The sequence below is a fragment of the Eriocheir sinensis genome, unplaced genomic scaffold (assembly GCF_024679095.1).
Source record: "Eriocheir sinensis breed Jianghai 21 unplaced genomic scaffold, ASM2467909v1 Scaffold1009, whole genome shotgun sequence".
NCBI lineage: Eukaryota > Metazoa > Arthropoda > Malacostraca > Decapoda > Varunidae > Eriocheir > Eriocheir sinensis.
Genome location: NW_026110307.1, coordinates 45,001 through 67,500, shown reverse-complemented (window position 1 = coordinate 67,500; position 22,500 = coordinate 45,001). Strand labels below are relative to the sequence as shown.

General features: G+C 45.0%; 1 pseudogene; it reads left to right on the top strand.

Moving 5' to 3' along the window:
- The first annotated feature begins 3,229 nt into the window (after positions 1-3,229).
- The window catches only part of LOC126988934 (uncharacterized), a 57,553-nt pseudogene continuing 38,282 nt past the window's right edge, over positions 3,230-22,500 (top strand).

Below are 22,500 nucleotides of genomic sequence, written 5' to 3'. Positions count from 1 at the left end.
TGTGTGTGTGTGTGTGTGTGTGGATGACGATGAATGGTTGAGATTTACGTTTGATTGATATTCTTGCCTAGTGATTCGTTTTTTTTTTTTTTTTTTTTTTTTGTATACGTCATTGCAGTGTTCGTATTTATTTTCTTCCTTGGCAGTTATCATCATCCCGTTTTACTTTAACACTGTTTTTTTCTACATATTCGTACTCGTTATGTTTTCTGTTTTTGTGTGTGACCCTTGACTCTTTGATATTATACTAGTTTGATATTCTCACACCTTTTTTTTTTTTGTATACGTCATTGCAGTGTTCTAATTTATTATCTTCCTAATGAGGCTTCAGTTTACTTTACAAATACAATAGAAAACATCGAAAGACAGTCCACATATCGGTTAAATGAAATGTAAATAAAAGAAGTAATTATATAAAAAAAACGAAGAGGAGGAGGAAGGAAGGAAAGGTGGGGAAGCAAGATAGAAGAAGAGAGGGAAATTTTAAGATGTAAGAGAGGACTCGAGCGGAAGACAAGGCAGTGAAGAGGGGAATGAAGAGGGGAGGAGAGGCATGATGGACAGTCTTCCATCACGGCCTTAATTAAAAGTGTTCAGTGGCTTCGGTGACGAGAAGGAGGAGGAGGAGGAGGAGGAGGAGGAGAAATAGGAGAAAAAGAGAAGGGGAAGGTAGAAAAACGAAAAGGAAAAAAGGAAAAAAGAAAAAGAAAAAAGAAAATGAAGGGATAAACAAGAAGAAAAAGAAAAAAGAAAAGGAAAAGAGGAAGAAGAAGAAAAAAGAAGATGAAAAGGAGGAAAAAGACGTAGAAGGAGAAGGAGGAAGAGGAGGTCAAGGACGCAATATGTTGGGTCTCGCCAAAGCTCGTCTCTTCATAGCACACACACACACACACACACACACACACACACACACACACACACACACACACACACTCTCTCTCTCTCTCTCTCTCTCTCTCTCTCTCTCTCTCTCTCTCTCTCTCTCTCTCTCTCTCTCTCTCTCTCTCTCTCTCTCTCTCTCTCTCTCTCTCTCTCTCTCTCTCTCTCTCTCTCTCTCTCTCTCTCTCTCTCTCTCTCTCTCTCTCTCTCTCTCTCTTATCACACTCACACACACACACATACACACACACACACTTATCACAATTTTATCTTACCACAATGTAACCGCGATGAATGTGACGAGGAAGAGGAAGAAGGAGGAGGAGGAGGAGGAGGCACCTGATGATGATGATTTTGTAACACACACACACACACACACACACACACACACACACACACACACACATACACACACACACACATACACACACACACACAGTAATCAACCTTCCCCCTCATTCCTTTTATATGGAGTGGAAGAGGTCCTCCCTGTGCCAAGGCATCGCTCCCCCTCGTAACGGCGTGCTGACAGACGGCCTGGGGAAGGAACGAAGGAAGAGGAAGAGCAGGAGGAGGAGGAGAAGTAGGAGGAGGAGGAGGAGGAGGAGGAGGAGGAGGAGGAGGAGGAGGAAGGGAAATACACAGGGGAAATGCCGGAAAGAGAATGGGATGGGAAAATGAAAGAGGAAGGGAAGATTAAAAATAAAAGAATGGTTGGGAAGATAAAAAGAAGAAAATCAATGTGAGTGAAGGGTAGGACGGAGAGAAGGGAGGAAGAAGTGAAGAAGAGAAGGACGGAAAGGAAGGGAGGAAGAAGGGAAGAGAGTAAAGTAAATGGAAAAGGAAAAACGGGAAACAAGGAGGAGAAGGATGGAGAAGAATAGAAGGAAAAGAAGGAGAGAAAGGAGGAGGAGAACGCTAAGGAGAGTAGATGGAAAGCAATGAGAGGAAGGAAAAGAAGGAAAAGAAAATAAGGAGGTAAAGAAAGGAAAGGAGAGGATAGGAAAAGAAAGGAAGGGAAGGACGGAAGAGACGGAAAGGTAAAGGAAGAGAAAGGGAAAGACAGGGAAGGAGAGCGAGGGAGAATGAGTGGAGAGAAAAAGTTCCCTCCACCCTAAAATATGGGTCTAATTTCCTCTCTCCTTTTACCTCCTCTTCCTCCTCCTCGTCCTTCTCCTTGTTGTCCAGCTTCTCATTACCTCGCTCACCTGTTCTAATTAGCAGCCACATGTCAGGTGAGAGGAGATGGCAGGTACATGGTCATCATCATCATCATCATCATTATCATCATCATTATCATCATTGTAGGTCTTTCTGACACACACACACACACACACACACACACACACACACACACACACACACACACACACACACACACACACCTGCATTCATCCTTTTTAAGCTCTCATTACTCTCTCTTCCGTTCGTACCCTCACGCCATTCTCATTTAGCCCCCTCGTGCTTTATTTTTTCGCATATTTTGTTTCTGTGTCCTCTCTTCCCCTCGCTGCACCTCAGTCTACGCTGGGAAGGCTCGTGAAAGAGGCCAAAATCGTCCCCAGACTGTCTTTGTGTGTCGTTTCATGCACGTCATTAGATCTTTCCTCGATGCTGCCTCCGCCGCTAGAGTGATCTGTGTCCTCCCAAGGCACCCCGTCAGGGCCTGTAATGGCTGGCCACCCCGCCTGCTTGGCTGTTAACGCGGAAGACACTTTCCAAAGTTTCCCTTGAGGTTGTTAGTGTCGAAATACTTGCCTGCGTGGAACACAACACACCCCCACGCCACACACACACACACACACACACACACACACACACACACACACACACACACACACACACACACACACACACACACACACACACACACACACACACACACACACACACACACACACACACACACACACACACACACACCCCCACACCCACACCCACACACACACACACACACACACACACACACACACCCACACACACACACACACACACACAGACATATATATATATATATATATATATATATATATATATATATATATATATATATATATATGTATCTATATATATATAATATAAGTGATTAGCTCGGGGCTGGTTCCCGCGTCCCCACTCGAAGCCGCGCCGGAGGAGCCAAAAGTTTATTAATAAGCACCAAAAGTTGAGGCAGCGTGTCTTTCACTTAAGGACCTCTCCTGCCGCTCCTCGGCGCCTCCTTGGCCGCCACTCTGGGCCGGCCATGGAGCGTCAGGCGGCAGTGTCGGGCCTCGCCTCGTAATTACTGACATGGTATCCAGCGGCAGCGCGCTGATCTGTGCCTCGCTTAACACGTCTTTCCCTTCCCCAGGAGCGCCGGACTGAGCACATGTAGCGGGGGTCATGAGGACTCGGGGGACCTGCAGGACCGCAACAACAACAATAACAATAACTGCAAGAACAACAAGAACATCACCATGACCAGCGAGGACCTCCTGCAGCCCGGGCACGTGGTCAAGGAGCGATGGAAAGTGGTGAGTACCCCCGCCCCCCCTGGCATTACCTCTCCTCTAACTCCGCCCCTTCCTTTACCTCCACCTCCTTTCTCATATCCACCTACTCCCTCACCTCCACATCCTCCCTCATTTCTCCATCTAATTCCTCAACCTCACATCATCCTTTACCTCCACCTGCTCTCTCATATCAACCTCATTTCTCATCTCCACCTCCTTCCACACCTCCACCCCTTCCCTCATTTCTACCTCCTCCCTCACTTTCATATCTACCTTATTTTTCACCGCCACTTTTTCTCTTATCTCCACCTTCTCTCTCATCTCCATCTCCTCTCCCACCTCCACCTTCTCCCTCATCTCCACCTCCTCCCCTACCTCCACCTTTTACTTCACATCCACTCCTCATCCCTTCCACAGTTCTCCCTTCCTCACCTACCCGTCATTCCACGCAGACCCTTCTCATCTCTTTCTTTTTTTTCACTTCTACATTCATCTCCCAACTTCAAGTCATTCTTCATTTCCTCCTTCACCTCTACTGACTCCCCCCTCCCTTCCAGGTCCTGATTCCTCTCCCCCTCACATTGGCATTCTCATGTCATTCCACTTTCCTTCCACATTCCCTCCGTCACTGCTTTTGCTCCTAGGTCTCTCCTCCTCCTCTTCTCATCTCCTCGTTCTTTCTCAATCCTTTCCCCTTCACTCTTTCACTATCACTCCTCCTTCCCTCCCTCGCCTTTGCTCTACCTCACCTTTGTCTCTCCTCCTCCTCTTCCTCCTCCTCCTTACCTCCACGTTCCCTCCCTCCCTCCCCTCAACAGCCTTCCTCCGTCACCCTCTCATTAATTTTTCACTTAACTTTCTCGATCTCATTACCGACATTATCAGTTTTTTTCCATATAAAGTTTTGACACCGATCGTGGTTGCGTAATTTACTTTCCTGAACGTGTAATGTAGATAAAAAGGAAACTCTAAACTTTTGGGCGTGGATGGGAAGGTCAGGAAGGTGTGTATAAATAAGGTTGTTGTCGTGTTTACGTCCTGCTGGCACTCAAGAAAGAAATAACAGATGCATAAATAGATCCCGCGGCGCTTTGTTACAGGCCCGTTGGTTACTTCTGGGAACCGGTTTGTTTTGAGATGATATTGCACTTTTTTTTTTATTTTATTCTCGAGCTAAGTTTTGATGGTTGCCAGAATACCGTGTGCGCCGTTCACCTCTTCTCGTGCGTCTTGTTTCGTCTTTCGTGTTGCAGAGAGGACCGAGTATCAAGACACCTCTCCATAACAAACTGACCTCTCTCTCTCGTTTGGCCACTCTACTTTCAAATATAGGAGCAGTGCAGTGTTTTTAATTGATTTACTTTCGCCCTTGAACTGATTAGTGTAAAAAAATCTATATCCGTTTAATTTCATGTCTGTGTCTGACTTTCTGAATTTCTCTCTTTATACATTTTTTATGAAGTTATTTATTCATCTGGACACCTCTCCTCCCGAAATTGACCTCTCTGTCGGCCACCTCTTTGGATTCTTTTTAGGAGCAGCGAGTAGCGGACTTTTTTTATTATTATTGTTGTTTCCTTTTTTGTGCCCTTGAGCTGTCTCCTTTGTTGTAAAAAAAAATTACACATGTATAATTGTATATTATTCACACAAGTATGTAGTTATTTGTTTATTCTTTCTTGATACACCTCCCGGAACATATTTATTTTTCAATAAAAAAACGCTCTTTAGCTATTAAGGAAAAATTTATTGTTGATAATCAGACTGAAACTTGAGAGCCTAATTACCCTGCACTCCCTTACCTTTACCTGGCTCTCATCCTCTCCAGTCACCCCTCTTACCCTCCCTTCCCCTTCTCCCTCTCCAGTCACCCCTCCTCTCCTCCCTTCTCCTTCCCCCTTCTCCAATCAATCCTCCTTCCCTTCTTTTCTCCTTCCCGTCTCACTCCTTCCCGCCCTTCTCCCTCCCCACTTTACTCCTCCTCCTTTCCCTTCTCCCTCCCCAGTTACCCCTCTTTCCCTCTCTTCCCCCTCCCGAGCTACCCTTCCTTCCCTTCCTTTCACCCTCTCCAGTCACTCCTCCTTCCCTTCCTTTCTCCTTCCGTCACTCCTCCTTCCTTCCCTTCCCCTTCCCCTTCTCTAGCCAGTCTTGCCTTTCCTTCCTTTCCCCTTCCTGCCACCTCCCTCTTTCCTTCCCTTTCCCCTCCTCAGCCACCCCTCTTTCTCTCCTTTTACCCTCCCTTGTCACCCCTCCTTCCTTCCCATCCTCTTCTCCTTCTCCAGTCAATCCTCCTTCCCTTGTTCTCCCCTTCCCGCCATCTCCCTCTTCCCTTCCCTTCCCCTCCCTGCTCCACCCCTCCAAGTCACCCTCCACCCCTTTCCCCCCTCCCGCCACCTCTTTCACTTTTTGTCCTCACCTCATTGATCGCTCCATTACATCCCATCCCTCGCTTCCTAATCTCATCTCCCTCACTCCTCTTCCTCCACCTCATGTACTCTCTATCCTCGCATCTCTCCTCCATCCATCACCTTTTTTAACCTCCGTCCCTCATTCTCACGTCATTCTTCCATTCATCACCTCCTTTAACCTCATTCTTTGGTCTCATCTCATCCGTGTTTCTTCGCTTGCTTCATCTTCACTTTCCCTCACCCTCCCTTCCATACCCCCTTCACGTCTTCCTCCTTCTCTTTTTGTGCCGCCTCCTCTTCCTGCTCCTCGCCCGTCCCTGGCTGGCCTAGTTGAACCAATCGTGTCTGATCAAAGTGAGTTCCGCGTCGAGGAAATAAAAATTGCAAGATACTTTAAATCGAATCCGCGAGTTTTGTGAGGTATTCGGGAGCTGGGTCACGGCCGCGCGGTATCTCTCGCGGGAAGAAATTATTATAATGATAATAATAATAATAATAATAATAATAATAATAATAATAATAATAATAATAATAATAATAATAACATTAATAATATCCAATAATCAATGTGTAGGTAACGTGACCCCTCCACTGTGTATATTTATTTGTGTGTGTGTGTGTGTGTGTGTGTGTGTGTGTGTGTGTGTGTGTGTGTGTGTGTGTGTGTGTGTGTGTGTGTGTGTGTCAAAAATAAACCCAGCACAACGAGAGGAGGGTGGGTCAGAAAAGAGGAGGAGGGGGAGAGAGGAAAGGAAGGTTGATTAGGGGGGGATAAAGTGGATGAAGGGGGAAGGAAAGTTGGTGAGAGGGTAGACCTCAGGGGAGCGGTAGAGGAGGGAGGAAAGAGGGGAGTGATAGACAGAGGGTCAGCGGGAACACACTCACCCGCCACAGCCTTCAGCCTCTCGTTACGGATGGAATTTCCGGTGCAGGGAAGGATAGGAAAAAACATGATACAAACAAGATGGATAGATGGGTGTCGTCAGTTGCCCTTAAAGGATAAATAGAAAAAAAAATAATTGGGGTGGTTATGAGAGAGAGAGAGAGAGAGAGAGAGAGAGAGAGAGAGAATATAGGGTGCGGTGACAGCTTGCATAAAAAGAGAACCGTCTTTAGAACAACATTGTCAGCGAGAGAGAAGAAAAAAAGAAGTGAAGGCGGAGGAGGTGGAGAAGGAGGGTTGGATCAAAAGAAGAAAGGCTGAGTGACATATGGTGAAGTTTTCAAGCGGGATTTGTAGCTCTTTCCTTTGTTTATAATCATCAGAACTTTTTTTGAGTGACGTTGTGGTTGTTATTATAAGACTCTCTCGCTTCTCACATCACCTATTTCTAAAGGTCAAAGAGGGGGTCAGTTGGGTTCTAATGAGTGTTTCTTTAGGTTCACGGTACAGAAGAAGGGTCAGGCTACCACTATGGTCATAAAACTACTCCTGGAAATTGCCACAACTCCTACAAAAGCCTTGTCAAATATGTGTTCTTGGGCGGGGAAATGTCTTACAATACGACCCACAGTGTGTGTCCGTGGTGAGAGGAGACAGACAGACCGACAGACAGATAAACAGACAGACATAAACAGAGACAGAATAAAGTAGTGGGAGATAGAGTATACCGCAGTGCGTAGAAATCAAAACAGCTCACTTCTAAATACTAAGAATAATATAATGAAAAGCAGAAAACGAAAAGAAAGACAGTGAAATCTGGACTGACGAATCCGTAGAGTTTGATCCCATCTAAAGCGATCCGAAAAGCTGTTTGGCTCTGATTGTGTCTGTCGGTATGTCTGTCTGTCTCTTTCTTTATCTATCTATCTGTCTGTCTATCTATCTATCTATCTATCTATCTATCTATCTATCTATCTATTTATCTATCTATTTATCTTTATCTATCACCATCCATCATTTCTCTCCCGCCGTCCTTCCTCCCTCGATTCAGCCAGCTAAGCCAAAAAGGAAAAAAGGGGACCAGAGGATGAGGGAGGAGGAGGAGGGGGAGGATCGGGGACTTCCTTGTGGACTTGGCGAGGCGAGGCGCGGGGGAGACAACTTGGTGATCGATGGGGTGTGTTGACGACCAGCCTTGTGAAGAGTCAGCTGGCCCGTCACTCTAAAGACCCGTATTATCGTAGTTTTTGTGTGATTCCCCTCCGCGCGCCTCTCCCTCTTGTGTCTTTATCAATGTTTTATAGAGAGGTTGTCTGATAAAGATGGGTGAGGAGAGAGAGAGAGAGAGAGAGAGAGAGAGAGAGAGAGAGAGAGAGAGAGAGAGAGAGAGAGAGAGAGAGAGAGAGAGGTAGAGAGAGGCTATGACTTAAATAATTAAACAAAAACAAAAAAAAATAAACTAGTAGACAGAAAAAGACAGACGGACAAAGGTAAGCAAACAAGTACAATTATAACTGAGTGACTTTTATAATTTTTGCTGTTGTTGCATCCTTTTTCATTCTCTCCGACAAACACTATAACCCAGTATGGAATTTTTTCACACTGGACAGAAAATGATAGTATCTCTCTCTCTCTCTCTCTCTCTCTCTCTCTCTCTCTCTCTCTCTCTCTCTCTCTCTCTCTCTCTCTCTCTCTCTCTCTCTCTCTGTCTATCTATCTATCTATCTGTCTATTAATCTATCTCTGCCTGCCTGTCTTTCTTTAAAACTCTGGAGTCGAGGCGATATGAGGATTTTTGTGTCAAAATCATTTCCCGTCGAAGACATTAAAGTTTCCCCTTCGTAATGGGATCTCGCAGTGTGTCGGCTCGCTTGACTTTGAGGACGACTTCTTCTCAAGTTGGTACGGGAGTGACTGACTCTCTCCGGATGCTTGGCAGGCACGATTTCCCTCTCAGCGGTGGTGGGGCGTATTGGGGGGGGGGCCTCAGTATTATTATTATTATTTCATTGTTGTTGTTGTTATTGTTATTGTTGTTGTTGTTTTTGTTGTTGTTGGTATTATTATTATTGTTCGCATTCGTGTCTTTCTTTACTTCTTTTTCTTCTTCTTCTTCTTCTTCTTTTTCTTCTCCTTTTTCTCCTTTTTTTTCTTTCTTTTATCTTCTTCTCCTCTTCTGCTCTTATCATGATGGATCACGGGGTGTCGTCGTATGATCAAGAATAATTATTGTCGTTGCCTTGCTCTTCATCAAGCCGGTAAATCTGATGTTCAGCCTCATTTACTGTCTGTCGCTTTAAGGTTCCTCAGTCAGAAAGTATCATGGAAAGCATCTGCGGTTCCTTCTCTTCGTTGGCACAGACGGTTCTTATCGGAAATGTCATGGCTTCTGTACTTTTTTACCTAAACGTTTGAATATATCCGTGTATAATGTGGATAGACCCGCGCTTCCTTGAGAGGACTAGGCCCACGCTGTTTGATTTGTGTTTGATGAGGCGACGGGGCAAGGCAAACAGCGCAAACGCTGTATTCTGATTCAGTGCTCACAAGCCTAAAGCTGATCACGTGATCTTACATTTTCCCCAAGCCACCTGATTGAACTGCCACTTTGAATAGAACATATTCAGGAATTTTTTAGAAATAAAAATAAATGTTTAAAATGAGTTGCTGAAAATATATCAGATTATCATTTTTATAAAATTTTAACGAGATGTATTGTAGTGGTGTGGTATGATATTATAAAAGTAGCTACGCCTTATGCGGCGAGAATATTGCTGTTACAACAGTGACACAAAGCTTAGGCCTAACGGTTAGGCTTACTCGTGGGTGAGGCCAAGACGTTAAGAAAAGAAGGCTGTGAGCTCCAAGTTTATCATCCTCAGAGGCCGCACAGTAGGTTTCTTGAGGCCCAAAACAAGATAGTGGAAGAGTACGTAGGATGAGTCAGATGGTAGTCTGATGGTGAGAAAAAAATGTATTTATATACTTTGTAAATAACTTTTTATTTTCAATAGAAATTGAAATATTCAACTAAATCTTTTTTTTTTTTCATTTGAATATAATATATTCTGAAACAGAAATCAGAGAAAAGAGAGAGAGGTGGAGTGTGGCAAGAGCTACCAGTAACGCACCGCCCACGGCAGTCACTATTGATAAACTGTTAACGAAGAAAGACACAATTCCGGCTGAGAGCTCAAAATATGCAAACAGAACAAAATATCTGGAAAAATAATCGAATATACTGCACAATCCACTCTAACGATATCGCACCGAGGGAAATCATTGCATAGTGCAGACGAAGACAATGCAGCAGCCACTCGTTAGGCAGACCCGCGACCGGCCGGCACACGCGCGACGCCTCTGCTCGGCGCTGCCTTGTTAGCTAAGAATAAACGAGTGTGGGCTTGTTGCGACGCCGAGTGCCTGGTTCTCATGGTAACATCCTCTTACTGGAGCTGTTATTCCTTTTTTATAGTCTCTCTCTCTCTCTCTCTCTCTCTCTCTCTCTCTCTCTCTCTCTCTCTCTCTCTCTCTCTCTCTCTCTCTCTCTCTCTCTCTCCCCACCCCCCACACCCGTCTCTTCCCTCCCTTCCCCCGTACCCCTAACCTTCCCCCTTCTACACGATGAATTCCGTATGTGTAAAGTTTTCACTACCGTCTCGCTACTCCCGCGGGGCGTCACCTTACTAATTGAATAACGGCGTATTGCCCTTATTCGTAACTTATATTTTATTTCTTTATAAATATTCCAAAGTTGTAAAGAGTCGTAACTCATTTTACTTCCTTATCTGATGTTTTTTTTCCGTCATGTACTATTCTTTTAACTTATTTCAAAGTACTACTATAACTTTATGAATGAGTGGTATTATAGTAGAGAAGCATATTAGCCTATTGTTCACAGTTTTAATCAGTGCCCTTACGTTAATACCCCCTCACGGCTTTAATCTATCGTTCATGTTTATTATTATTATTATCACCATCATCATTATCATTGTTGCTTTTGTTGTTGGAATTATCATCAAACACAGTGCAATAGTAACACCCGGACAAACACAAATGCGGTAAGCCACACTATAATTGCCTTTTTTTTATGTACCAATCCCCATGTGAGCGTTTGGGCCGCCATAATGCTGTACTTCACGAGTGAGGGATTGACTGACCAACATAATTATGGCTCAGGCAGCAGGGACGGCATTATGTTATGTTAATCTATTGGGGTTCATTAATTTTGTAATAAGTCTCGCGTTACGCCCAACACGTATGTACAGATAGATCCACTTGACTGACGGATGCTGTGATTATTTAAAGGAAAGCGTGAGTGGGCAGTTTTGAAGGACACATTGAAGTTACGCAATTAATTTTCTTTTAGGCAGCTTAGAGTCCTTAATTAGTGCATAGTTTATTTGAATCGATGAGTAAGGGTGGGAATGTGTGTCTTATGTGTGAAGTTAATAAGTTGTTAATTCCAGCTAAATAGATAGGTAGATAGATAGATAAATAGACAGATATAGGTTGATAAATAAATTCATTGATTGGTTGATAGATTGATAGATAGATAGATAGACAGATAGAAAGATAGATAGATAGATAGTTAGATAGATAGATAGAAAGATAGACAGTTGGATGGATAGATAGATAGATAGATGAATAGATAGGTAAGTAGCTAGACAGAATAGATAGATAGATAAGTAACTAGATAGATTGGCTAATAGATAGATAGAAGGATAGATAGACAGATAGATAGATAAGTGTTGCCTTATACTCTACACTAAAACAGCTCAGAAACTTCCCCAGTGTTCGTATTTTTTTTTTCGTACAGCCAGTGTGTGTGTGTGTGTGTGTGTGTGTGTGTGTGTGTGTGTGTGTGTGTGTGTGTGTGTGTTTCAAACTGTTTTATTATATTTCTCTTCAGGTGAGGTCAGGTATGAAAAAAAAGTTTAATATATATACCCCTTACTGACGTCCAATAAATAGAATCACATATCACTATCAAATAACAAATATCTGAACACTCACATGTTTTTCGCTGGGCCAATAATAATCAATCATCAAACAATATATTTTTTTTACGTGAATCAATCAAAGTACATTCCATTAACAATATATATTTTCTTTTATTTTACTTATTGATTATACCCCAAACGGTTATTTTTTTCATTCGACCAGTGTGGATATCTCCTTTTTTTCTAAGTTATCATCATCATCGTCATCATCTTCTTTTACTTTAGCCATTACGGAACAAAGGCCTTTCGCTACTTCCCCCTTCTCTGTCAGTCATTTCTTCTTTTTTTTCTTCTTCTTCTTCTTTTACTTTTTCTTTTTCTTCTTCTTCTTTTACTTTTTCTTTTTCTTCTTCTTCTTCTTCTTCTTCTTCTTCTTCTTCTTCTTCTTCTTCTTCTTCTTCATCCTTTTTCTTTTTCTTCTTCTTCATTCTTCGTTTTTTAATCCTCCTCCTCCTCCTCCTCCTCCTCCTCCTCCTCCTCCTTCGTCGCCGCCGCCGCCGCCGCCGCAAACCAGACGGAATAACGTGAAGGTACAGCCGAGTCACTGACCTCTTCACTGCACCTCAACTCCTCCCCCCGATCAGTATGCGAGGAGGAGGAGGAGAAGGAGAAGGAGGAGGGGGGGAGCAGCGTGCGAGGAGGAGGAGGAGGAGGAGGGGGGAGCAGCGTGCGAGGAGGGGAAGGGAGGGGAGGAGAGTACAAGAGAGGGGGAAGGGAGGGGGGAGACGGTAAGGTTCAAGTAAATAGTGAAGTTTGCCCTTTTTTTGGAGTAAGAAAAAAGAAATGGACAGTATATTTAAGTTTGAAGATAAATGGTCTTGCATGTCACTTGTTTGTATGCATGCGTGTGTGTGTGTGTGTGTGTGTGTGTGTGTGTGTGTGTGTGTGTGTGTGTAGCTACGTGTTGAAAATTTATGGACCTGCTTGTTTTTGTTTTTTCGTGTGTTTGTGTGTGTGCGTGTGTGTGAATGTGTTTGTTCTACGATAGGGAAGGCGAATATAAGTAGCCTCTCCCCTTTTCTCCCTTTCCCCTTCCTCCTATTTCCCCATCCCCTCTCTTCCTCTTCCCTCCCTCCCGTCCTTCCCCAGTCTCCCCCCTTTCCCACCTCTCCCCCTTCACCTTCCTGCTTCCTCCCCTCCTGCTCCCCCTTCTCCCCCTTCTCACCTCTCCCCTGATGCGTGCCATTTACTACCTTTCAATGTGGGAGTTGGGGGGTGATGGGGGGAGGTGGGGTGATTGACCTCGTTCAGACCCACAGGAAGGGGAGAAACGACGGACTGAGCCAAGAGAGAGAGAGAGAGAGAGAGAGAGAGAGAGAGAGAGAGAGAGAGAGAGAGAGAGAGAGAGAGAGAGAGAGAGAGAGACGAAGTTGAAATGAGACGCCCCGGCCTTGTGGAAGTTATGAAGTTTAGCCGTGTGTATCGTAACTGAGGAGGAGGAGGAGGGAAGAAGAAGAAGAAGAAGAAGAAGAAGAAGAAGAAGAAGAAGAAGAAAGAAGAAAAAAAGAAATACGAAAAAGATTGACAGTAGAAACGAAAATAACTTAAGGATGAGAATATGTAAGGTGAAAATGATCGAAATGATGATGATGATGATGATAATAATGACTGTGATATTAGTGCTTACCTAACAGAAAAGACAACAAGAAAACTATTAATCACGGAAGAAGAGAAACTCACACAAAAATAGACAAACAACAACAACCCTGACTGTACGCACAACCAAATCGAGGCGGAAAAAGAAAACGAAGAACACGAACGAGAACAAAAACTGAACGGGCGTAGAGGCGGCGGGTGGAAGGGTTGAACAGAGGCAATTAAGCGACGATCAAACAAAGACTGGCTTACGGAGACCCGGAGTGTTTGAGGGACGATCTCGTGGGAAGGAGCTTGAGGGAGAGAGAAGAGAGAGGAAAGGAGCGGAGAAAGAAGGGAAGGAAAGGATTACAGGCAGAGAGACATGGACGTACCAAAAACGATAAAAAGAGGGAGAGCAGGAAAGGAAAGCAAACAGCGACGAAAATAGTGGAGGAAGAGGAAGGGTCCATAAGAGAAGAGACATGGAAAATAATATATCGATGAACAGTTGAAGAAGGAAGGAGAAAAAAATAGATAAATAGACAATTATAGTAAAGATGGAGGAGGAAGAATAGGGTACGTTCGTGGGGCTGTAAGGTATTGACATGGAACAGAGAGGGAGGGTTAGGAGGAGGAGGAGGAAGAAGAGCAAGATAGAGGAAGGAGAGGAAGGGTACGCCGAAGGGAATGAAAGGAAAAGATGCATGAATAATGGAATAGGATTGTGAAAGAGAGGGATGGAGAGAAAGAAGAAGGAGGGAGGGAGGGTGGAGGAGAGGATAAGAAGACAAGAAGCAAAGGAGATAAAGGAAGGAGAGGAAGGTTCGCTAGTGGGGATTTAAGGAGAAGACACATGAAGAAAGGAAGAAGATTGTGAAAGGGAGGGAAGAAGGGAGGAGGGAGAATGAAGGGCGGAGGAGTAAAGGGAAGAGAAGAAGTAAAGAAGAAAACGGAAAAAGAGGAAGGGTACGCTATAGGGGATTTAAGGAAAAAATGCATAAAGAAAGGAGTACGGTTATAAAAGGGAAGGAAGAAGGGAAGAAGGAGGAAGGAAGAAAGAGAGGAGGAGAATAAAAGGAAGAAAGGAAATAAAGTTAAAAAAAAGAGGAAGGGTACGCTACAGGGGATTTAAGGAAAAAAAGCATACAGAAAGGAGTAGGGTTATAAAAGGGAAGGAAGAAGGGAAGAAGGAGGAAGAAAGAAAGAGAGGAGGGGAATAAAAGGAAAAGGAGAAATAGATAAAAGATAGGAAGGGTACGCTATAGAGGATTTAAGGAAAAGAGGCATAAAGAAAGGAGTAGGGTTATAAAAGGGAGGGAAGAAGGGAAGAAGGAGGAAGAAAGAAAGAGAGGAGGGGAATAAAAGGAAAAGGAGAAATAGATAAAAGATAGGAAGGGTACCCTATAGAGGATTTAAGGAAAAGAGGCATAAAGAAAGGAGTAGGGTTATAAAAGGGAGGGAGAGAGGAAAGGAGAGAGGAAGGGAGGGAGGGAGGAAGGAGAGCTCAGGTGGTGAAAGCAGGTCTTGAACTTTATCGCCGGGGATTATTTTCATGAAAGCGGCAAAGAAGTATCTGGTATTTTTCTTCCTCTTCCTCTCTGACGTATGTAGTTTTCCTTTCAATGCCCCTCCTACGCCCTTCTTTTTTTCTTCTTTTCCACTCTTATCCCGGGCGTCGTTTTTGCACTGTCTTTCAAAACCTTCTATATCTCCTCACCATTTCTCTTGGACTCACCTGTCTCACCCCTTTTCTCTCACATATTCACCTGTTTTGTATTCATATTGGCATCAGGTGTTCGGTCTTTACACAACTTGCGCAGATGCCCTCTTTTAAAATTTCCTTTTCGTCTCAGGTTAGATTTTAAAAGGTAGTCCCTAAGGTAGTTTATATAATGGGGCTGTAATATTCTTTTTTCACACAACTTACTCCGGTACCTCTTTTTTTTTCATTCCCGTCTCGTTTCAGGTAAATTTTTAAACGGTATTCCCTAAGGTTGTTTATGGCGCTGCAATGATTTTCTTTATACCTGTTGACGACCCCGACAAATTGCCGGCCGTGTATGTGATGTCCCCTATTGAGCGTCACAAAGGCCCACTAGATAGGTGTTTGTATTCCCTTTGTTCCACGCGGCTTAGGATCGGAGCCATTGTTACGCCATTGTTGGGAGGAGGAAGGGCGTAACGGGAGACAGATGAGGAGGAGGAGGCCTTATTGGAGGTGCATATTGTGTTCTCCGTGACTGATTGGCTTGTCGAAACCAATATATCAGTCGAGGCTTTTTTCCTTACTAATTATGATTCAAATCCTCCTCAGGACCTCGTGAAATTATCCTAAAGACCTGAATCCCACCTCATCTCCCCACATGAGCTTGCCGACAAAGCCTCCGCTCACTTATCTTCTTATGCTCATTCTAATAATCTCCAAGACCTCTTTAACTCCTCTCACATCGTCTAAAGGCCCAACCTCCACTTCATCTCCCCTCATCAACCTGCCGACAGACCCCGACAGACCCTCCACCATCCACTTTCCCTCTTTCTTATCTCCCAGACTCATTTCAACCTCAGCCCCTCCTCCCCCCTCTCCCTTCCTCTAATCTTACCTTCTCTCGCAGGTATACTCCTTTCACGCAGGACTTTACCTTGAGAGCCCACTTTATACACTCGCTCACCGCCCCGCCCCACCCACTCCGCCTCGCAGATTCGCTCCCTTCGCCCCGCTTTTTATCCTATACTTATTTTCATCCTATCTTTTGCCTTCACCGCCATCCCTCACCACCAGCACCGGCCGCCCACCCGCTCTCACAGCCGAGGCCGAGTCCATCTTCATATATAATGCTATTGGCAGTGCGAGGCCACGCACACACACGCACACACACACACACACACACACACACACACACACACACACACACACACACACACACACCTCTACCTCCCAACACACACGCACGCACACGGCCTCGCCTCCGCTGTGGCTCCCTATTCAAGGTTTTAACAAGAATACAAATGAAGGTCATGTGCACAAGCTTCGTTAGTTATCGTCTCGTCGCCTCGTGCCGCCCCGCCGCCGCTGCCCTTGGCCGAGGCGCGGGGCCCTGCCGCACACCGGGGGAAATTTGAATGTAAATGATGATAATACTTGAGACTGAAGACTAACTCTGGGAACTGGGACTGAGGCGTGGGTTTTCTTCTTTCCGAGGGAGGGGGGCGTGGAGGGCTAGGGTGAGCATGGTGTGTTATTCATCAAGGCTCAGCGGAGGTTTAGGCTTCTCCTCCACGCATTAGTGTTCCTCCTCCACGCCCGTCCTTCCCTGGGGTGCGAGGTTAAATAAAGAGGGGTTTAGGCCATCGATTTCACGTGAGGAGCGGCCCGCTAAAGTTGTGGTACACAGAATGTCTAATTTTATGATACTGCTTCTCGTGATGAACCAAACCAGAGGAGAGCGAGCACCGCCACGAGCACAGCCGTCGGGCAACATTTACTTTGATCTCGCTATGAGCCTCATTCTGACCACCGGAAATGTATTGTTTTTTCCATTGACTTCCTGGCACCTTTACTGTACAGCTTGCATGGAACCAAACCAGAACTAGAATCAATAAGGTTAATAAGAAAATTTATAAACAATAAAACAAAAGGTAGAGAGGCATATGTTGTAAAAATTGTTGTCAGAGAGCTTTGTTCCTGGCCCTTGGCATGAGAATATGGAAGGAGCTATAATTAGAGCCACCAGCAGCGGCGGCAGCTCCTAGGCGCTGATGGACTCGTGACCAAAGCTGTCTGCCGTGCTGATCCCCCGGTGATTATTTCAAACACTAAAGAGTCACGAACCTTGAAGAAAATTCGGCTTGTTTTTACCAAACAAAATCAAGGACGTGAATCAGCCTGCCAAAACTGTGGTAAAGTATTTATATTTAGCTGCAGACCATCAGAACGAAAACTAAATGTGTTCAACTATTTATTGAAGCCGATGGAGTTGCGTCTCACTGCAGACAAGACACCAAGAGCTCTGTGAAACATATCCTCTTTTTGTTCGTTCCTTTCAGGCCTAGAATTAGTCACGCTGCCGCCCTCGTCCCTCCTCCATGCCACGCTAAAAAACAACAGAAAATCCATAGTGTGGAGCCGTGGAGGGAAGGAGGGACTGGTGAAGGGGAGGGGGGGGGGAGAAAGGTATGGTGTGGAGGCAAGGAGGGAAGGGAAGTGGTTGGAGTGGCGGCTGGGGAGTGGAAGGGAGCTGGGGTGGAAAAGATGTGGAAGAGGTGTGGTAGTGAAGGGAGTAGATGTGGGAAAGGGGAGACGGAATGAAGGGAAATGATGGAAAGGGAGGGGAAATGGCTGTGGCAGAGGCGGTGGGTAAGGGGAAAGTGAACTGGGGAGGGTGAGAAGGGAGTGTGTGGAGGTGTGGTTGTGATTGGGAGGGGGGAGGCAGACTGGGTGTGTAGGGTGGTGATAGCTGGTGTGTGTGGGAGGGTGATAGCTGTCGTGAGTATGAGTATGGGGAAAGGGGTGCAAGGGAAGGGGAGACAGAGTGGAGGGTGTGGTGGTGGGAGTGAATCAGGCTTGGGGGGGGGGGGGTCAGGGGTGAATAGGGAGGGCTCCGCTGGGCCTCTCGCTCCCCAAGTGTAATGAGATTCACACACCTGGCCTAATATAGGGTCACGAATACGCTGGTTCCTCCCCTCTCTCAACCCATCCATTCCTCCCCTCTCTATCCCCCCACCTACTTACCCCTCTGTCATTATGGTCCCTCCCCTCTCTATGCCCCCCAGTATGGTATCTCCCCTCTCTATAGCCCCACCCCCTTACCCCTCTGTCATTATGGTCCCTCCCCTCTCTACCCCCCCCCCCACTCCACCCCAGCTTCTTAGTATGGTCACTCTCCTCTCTACCTCTTCCCCCCCTCTCAGTATGGTCCCTCCCCTCTCTATAGCCCCACCCCCTTACCCCTCAGTCATTATGGTCCCTCCCCTCTCTATCCCCCCACTCCACCCCAGCTTCTTAGAATGTATGGTTCCTCTCCTCTCTACCCCTCCCCCCCCTCTCAGTATGGCCCCCCCCTCTCTACTCCCCCACCTCCGCCTTTCACTATGGTTGCTTCCCCTTCGACTTCCTTTGTATCATCTGTCACCATATCTCTAATTATCCTCGATCAGTTCTTTTTTTTATTTATTTGTGTTCACCCTCATCGTCCTCTCAATGGTTACTTCAGGAGCTTTAATTATCATTTTTCCTCTATTTAAATCGCGTCCTTCTCCTATGTCAGTCTTCCTTTCTTTTTTCCTTTTTTTATTTTGCTCTGTTCACTCTTTTTCTCATCTCAATTGCTACTTCGAGAACTTTATTTACTTTTTTTTTCTCTTTAACATCATGTCCCTCTCCTATGTCAGTCTTCCTTTCTTTTATCCTCTCCTTTTTTTTTTTTTTTGCTCTGTTCACTCTTTTCCTCATCTCAATTGCTACTTCGAGAACTTTATTTACTTTTTTTCTCTTTAACATCACGTCCCCCTCCTTTGTCAGTCTTCCTTTTTTTTGTGTGGTTCTGTTCGTCCTCATCGCCTCTGCAGTGCCTATACTACTCTCACGATATCCTCCTTATTACTCTCTTCTAATATTTTCTTTTTATATTCCTTCCTTCACATTTATTTTCCTTTCCTTTCCTTTCCTTTCTTTCCTTCCTTCCTTCCTTCTCCCTCTCTTTATTCCTCTCTCTCTCTTTCGCTCCCTTCCTTCTCCTTTTCCTTCTCCTTAAGCTTCTCTATCACTCCAAGTCCAGCCAGTATCCTCTTTTCTTCCTCTCGTGTGACTTATCCTCATTCAATTTACTTTTCTTTCTGGATGTTGATTTTCTGTACTTCCCAGATCTGTTTTCTATCAGCTCATATTCAGCTTTATCCATTCAGGTTTATCTGCTCCCCTTACTCTCTCGGGTCACTCTTATCCTCCTCCATAATGATTCGTTTCATGAGGATGGTTTTACTTTAGATTCCCAGACCGCTTTCCTATCACCCCAAAGTCACCCGTATTCTATCTCTGTACGCCATCCCTCCCTCCTTCTCCTGTCACTCCTTCTCGTCCGTATTAACTCTTATTCTTCTCCATATCGATTTGTTTTATCTTGATGTTCTTACTATAGATTCTCAGACCGCTTTCCTATCACCCCAAAGTCACCCATATTCTATCTCTGTACGCCATCCCTCCCTCCTTCTCCTGTCACTCCTTCTCGTCCGTATTAACTCTTATTCTTTTCCACATCTATTTGTTTTATCTTGATGTTCTTAGTATAGATTCTCAGACCGCTTTCCTATCACCCCAAAGTCACCCGTATTCTATCTCTGTACGCCATCCCTCCCTCCTTCTCCTGTCACTCCTTCTCGTCCGTATTAACTCATTCTTTTCCAGATCAATTTGTTTTATCTTGATGTTCTTACTATAGATTCTCAGACCGCTTTCCTATCACCCCAAATTCACCCGTATTCTAACTTCTTTTTTTTTACATCAAAGGACACAGCTCAAGGGCAACAAAAAGAGTACGAAATGAAGACCGCTACCAAAAAAAGACCGCCACAAAAAAGGCCGCTGAAAAAAAAAAAGCCCTTGCAAACCATCTCTCCCTCCCTCCCGTGTCACTCATCTTTCAAGTCCGTTCAGTTCAGTTCATTTCAGTACAGTTGATGGAGCGAAGTATAGTCTCTGTAACGGTACTTCTGTCACTACTATTTTCACTGTGGGTTCTGCTCCTGTATTTTGGTTTCTCTTTTTTTTTCTTCAGATTTCATACCGCTGTTTTTTTTTTTATCTCAATGTTTTCTTTACTGGATGAACACTTTCCTATGATATTCTTTTGCAGTTTTTTTTTATCTCTGTTTTCTTTACTGGATGAACACTTTCCTATGATATTCTTTTGCAGTTTTTTTTTATCTCAATGTTTTCTTTACTGGATGAACACTTTCCTATGATATTCTTTTGCAGTTTTTTTTTATCTCTGTTTTCTTTACTGGATGAACACTTTCCTATGATATTCTTTTGGACTTTTCTCATATGGCTTCTGTAGTTCTATCCATTTTTTTTCTTTCTGTATTCACCCTTGTCTCCCTTTATGGTTTCCTTTCACCGTAGACTTTGGTAGCTTTCCTTGTTTACCTTTCCCCTTCGGCCCCATCGCATATTTACCTCCCTTCTCTTATTTACCTTTCCTAATGATCGCCTCCCTTCCTCATCCATCAGCCAACCCTTTTCTGTTCCCCCTGTCACCATCCATCTCCCCTTTTCCCTATTTTTTTCTCCCTATCATTATTTCTTCCCCATATTTTCACCCTCGAGTTTCCCTTCGTTCCCCTTTCTTTGTCATCATCCATCTACCTTTTCCCTAATCTTTTTCTCCCTCTCATTATTTCTTCCCCATATTTTCACCCTCGAGTTTCCCTTCGTTCCCCTTTCTTTGTCATCATCCATCTACCTTTTCCCTAATCTTTTTCTCCCTCTCATTATTTTTTCCCCATATTTTCACCCTCGAGTTTCCCTTCATTTACCTTTTTCATCGTTTCTCGACATTTTTTTTTTTAGCTTTGCACATTCCTCCTCACACTACTTTTCATTACGCCCATTTTTTCTCTTTTGTCGCCTCTTATCTTATTCTTTGTTCTCTTGTTCTTGTTCTTGTCTCGCATACACACACTTTTTATCTTCATCTCTCCTTTACCTCTCTTGCCATATTCTCCAACCCATCATCGTCTTGTGGTAACCCCTCTTCTTCCATCCACTTCACCTTCATCACCTCCTTCCTATCTCCATATTTACCTTCGCCTCCTTCAGTCAACTCCTCCTATACCCATTCCTCTGTCATTACCTCCCTCACCTCTTACTCGCACACTCCTTTCCTTCCTTCATCCCCTCCCTCGACTCTCCCACACTCCCTTTCAAATCTCCTTCACCTCCTCCAACTTCTTTGCCTTCACTCCTTCTTCATCCCTCCGTTATTCCACTTCTTTACCCACCCCTCACCCTCTCCTCCACTCTGCTCCTTCCTTCCTTCTCTCCCTAACCCCTCCCACATCTGCTTCATCACTCCTTCCTTTTAACCCCCCCCTCTCCCCCGAAGCACCCTCCAACACCCCCTTTCTCCCCGTTCCTGTACCCCGCTCTCATCCCCCCCTTTACTCCCCAATCCCCCCCTGTTGGTATGCCATTCTGCACCCCTCTCAACCCCCCTTAGCACACCCTCCCCCTATTGGTATGCGAAAGTCCCGCGAAGAATTTCATGAGGTAGTTCGCCATGATTCCCTCCTTCTTCCGGGGTCGAGGTGCCAAGCGGCCTCTTATGACGACACACACACACACACACACACACACACACACACACACACACACACACGTCTCCCAGGTAACATCTTCAGGTTAATTGCCTTCTAGAAAAATAGGCATTAATTACCAGGAAGCGCGTGTACAGGTGAGAGAGAGGGCGGTGATGGTGGTGGTGGTGATGGTCGTGAAGATGGTGGTGATGATGGGGGTAGTGGTGTTTGTGGTGATAGTGCTGTTGGTGGTGGTGGTGATAGTGGTGGTGGTGGTGGTGGTGATGATGATGGGGGTAGTGGTGTTTGTGGTGATAGTGCTGTTGGTGGTGGTGGTGACAGCGGTGGTGGTGGTGGTGATAGCGGTGGTGGTGGTGGTGGTGAGTGAAGTGAATACAACGCCTCAAGGCCTGCGGGAGGCGCTGTCAATATCCCGCGCCTGTTATCCTCCTCCTCCTCCTCCTTCTCCTCTTCTTCTTCTTCTTCTTCTTCTTCTTCTTCTTCTTCTTCTTCTTCTTCTTTTTCTTCCTCCTCCTCCCCCTGTTCTCCCTTCTTCTTCCTCTCCTTCCCCGCGTTCGATATCCGCCTCTTGCCTCCGCACGGGATACCTGTCACCGTAGGAATTTGTACCGTGTTTACCAGCTTCATGTGTACACCTGGCCTGCTAATGAGTGCCGAGAGAGAGAGAGAGAGAGAGAGAGAGAGAGAGAGAGAGAGAGAGAGAGAGAGAGAGAGAGAGAGAGAGAGAGAGAGAGAGAGAGAGAGAGAGAGAGAGAGAGAGAGAGAGAGAGAGAATTTACGTAAATTTACATAGAAATAAGAAACACACCGACTTGAATTCATGGTGGGTTTTCATCCTCTTAAAGCCTGGAGTAAATGCGATCTAAAAGTATAAGCAATCTAAAAATATAAACGATCTGAATGTATATGCGATCTAAAAGTAGCCTCCGCCGTGTGACCAAAGG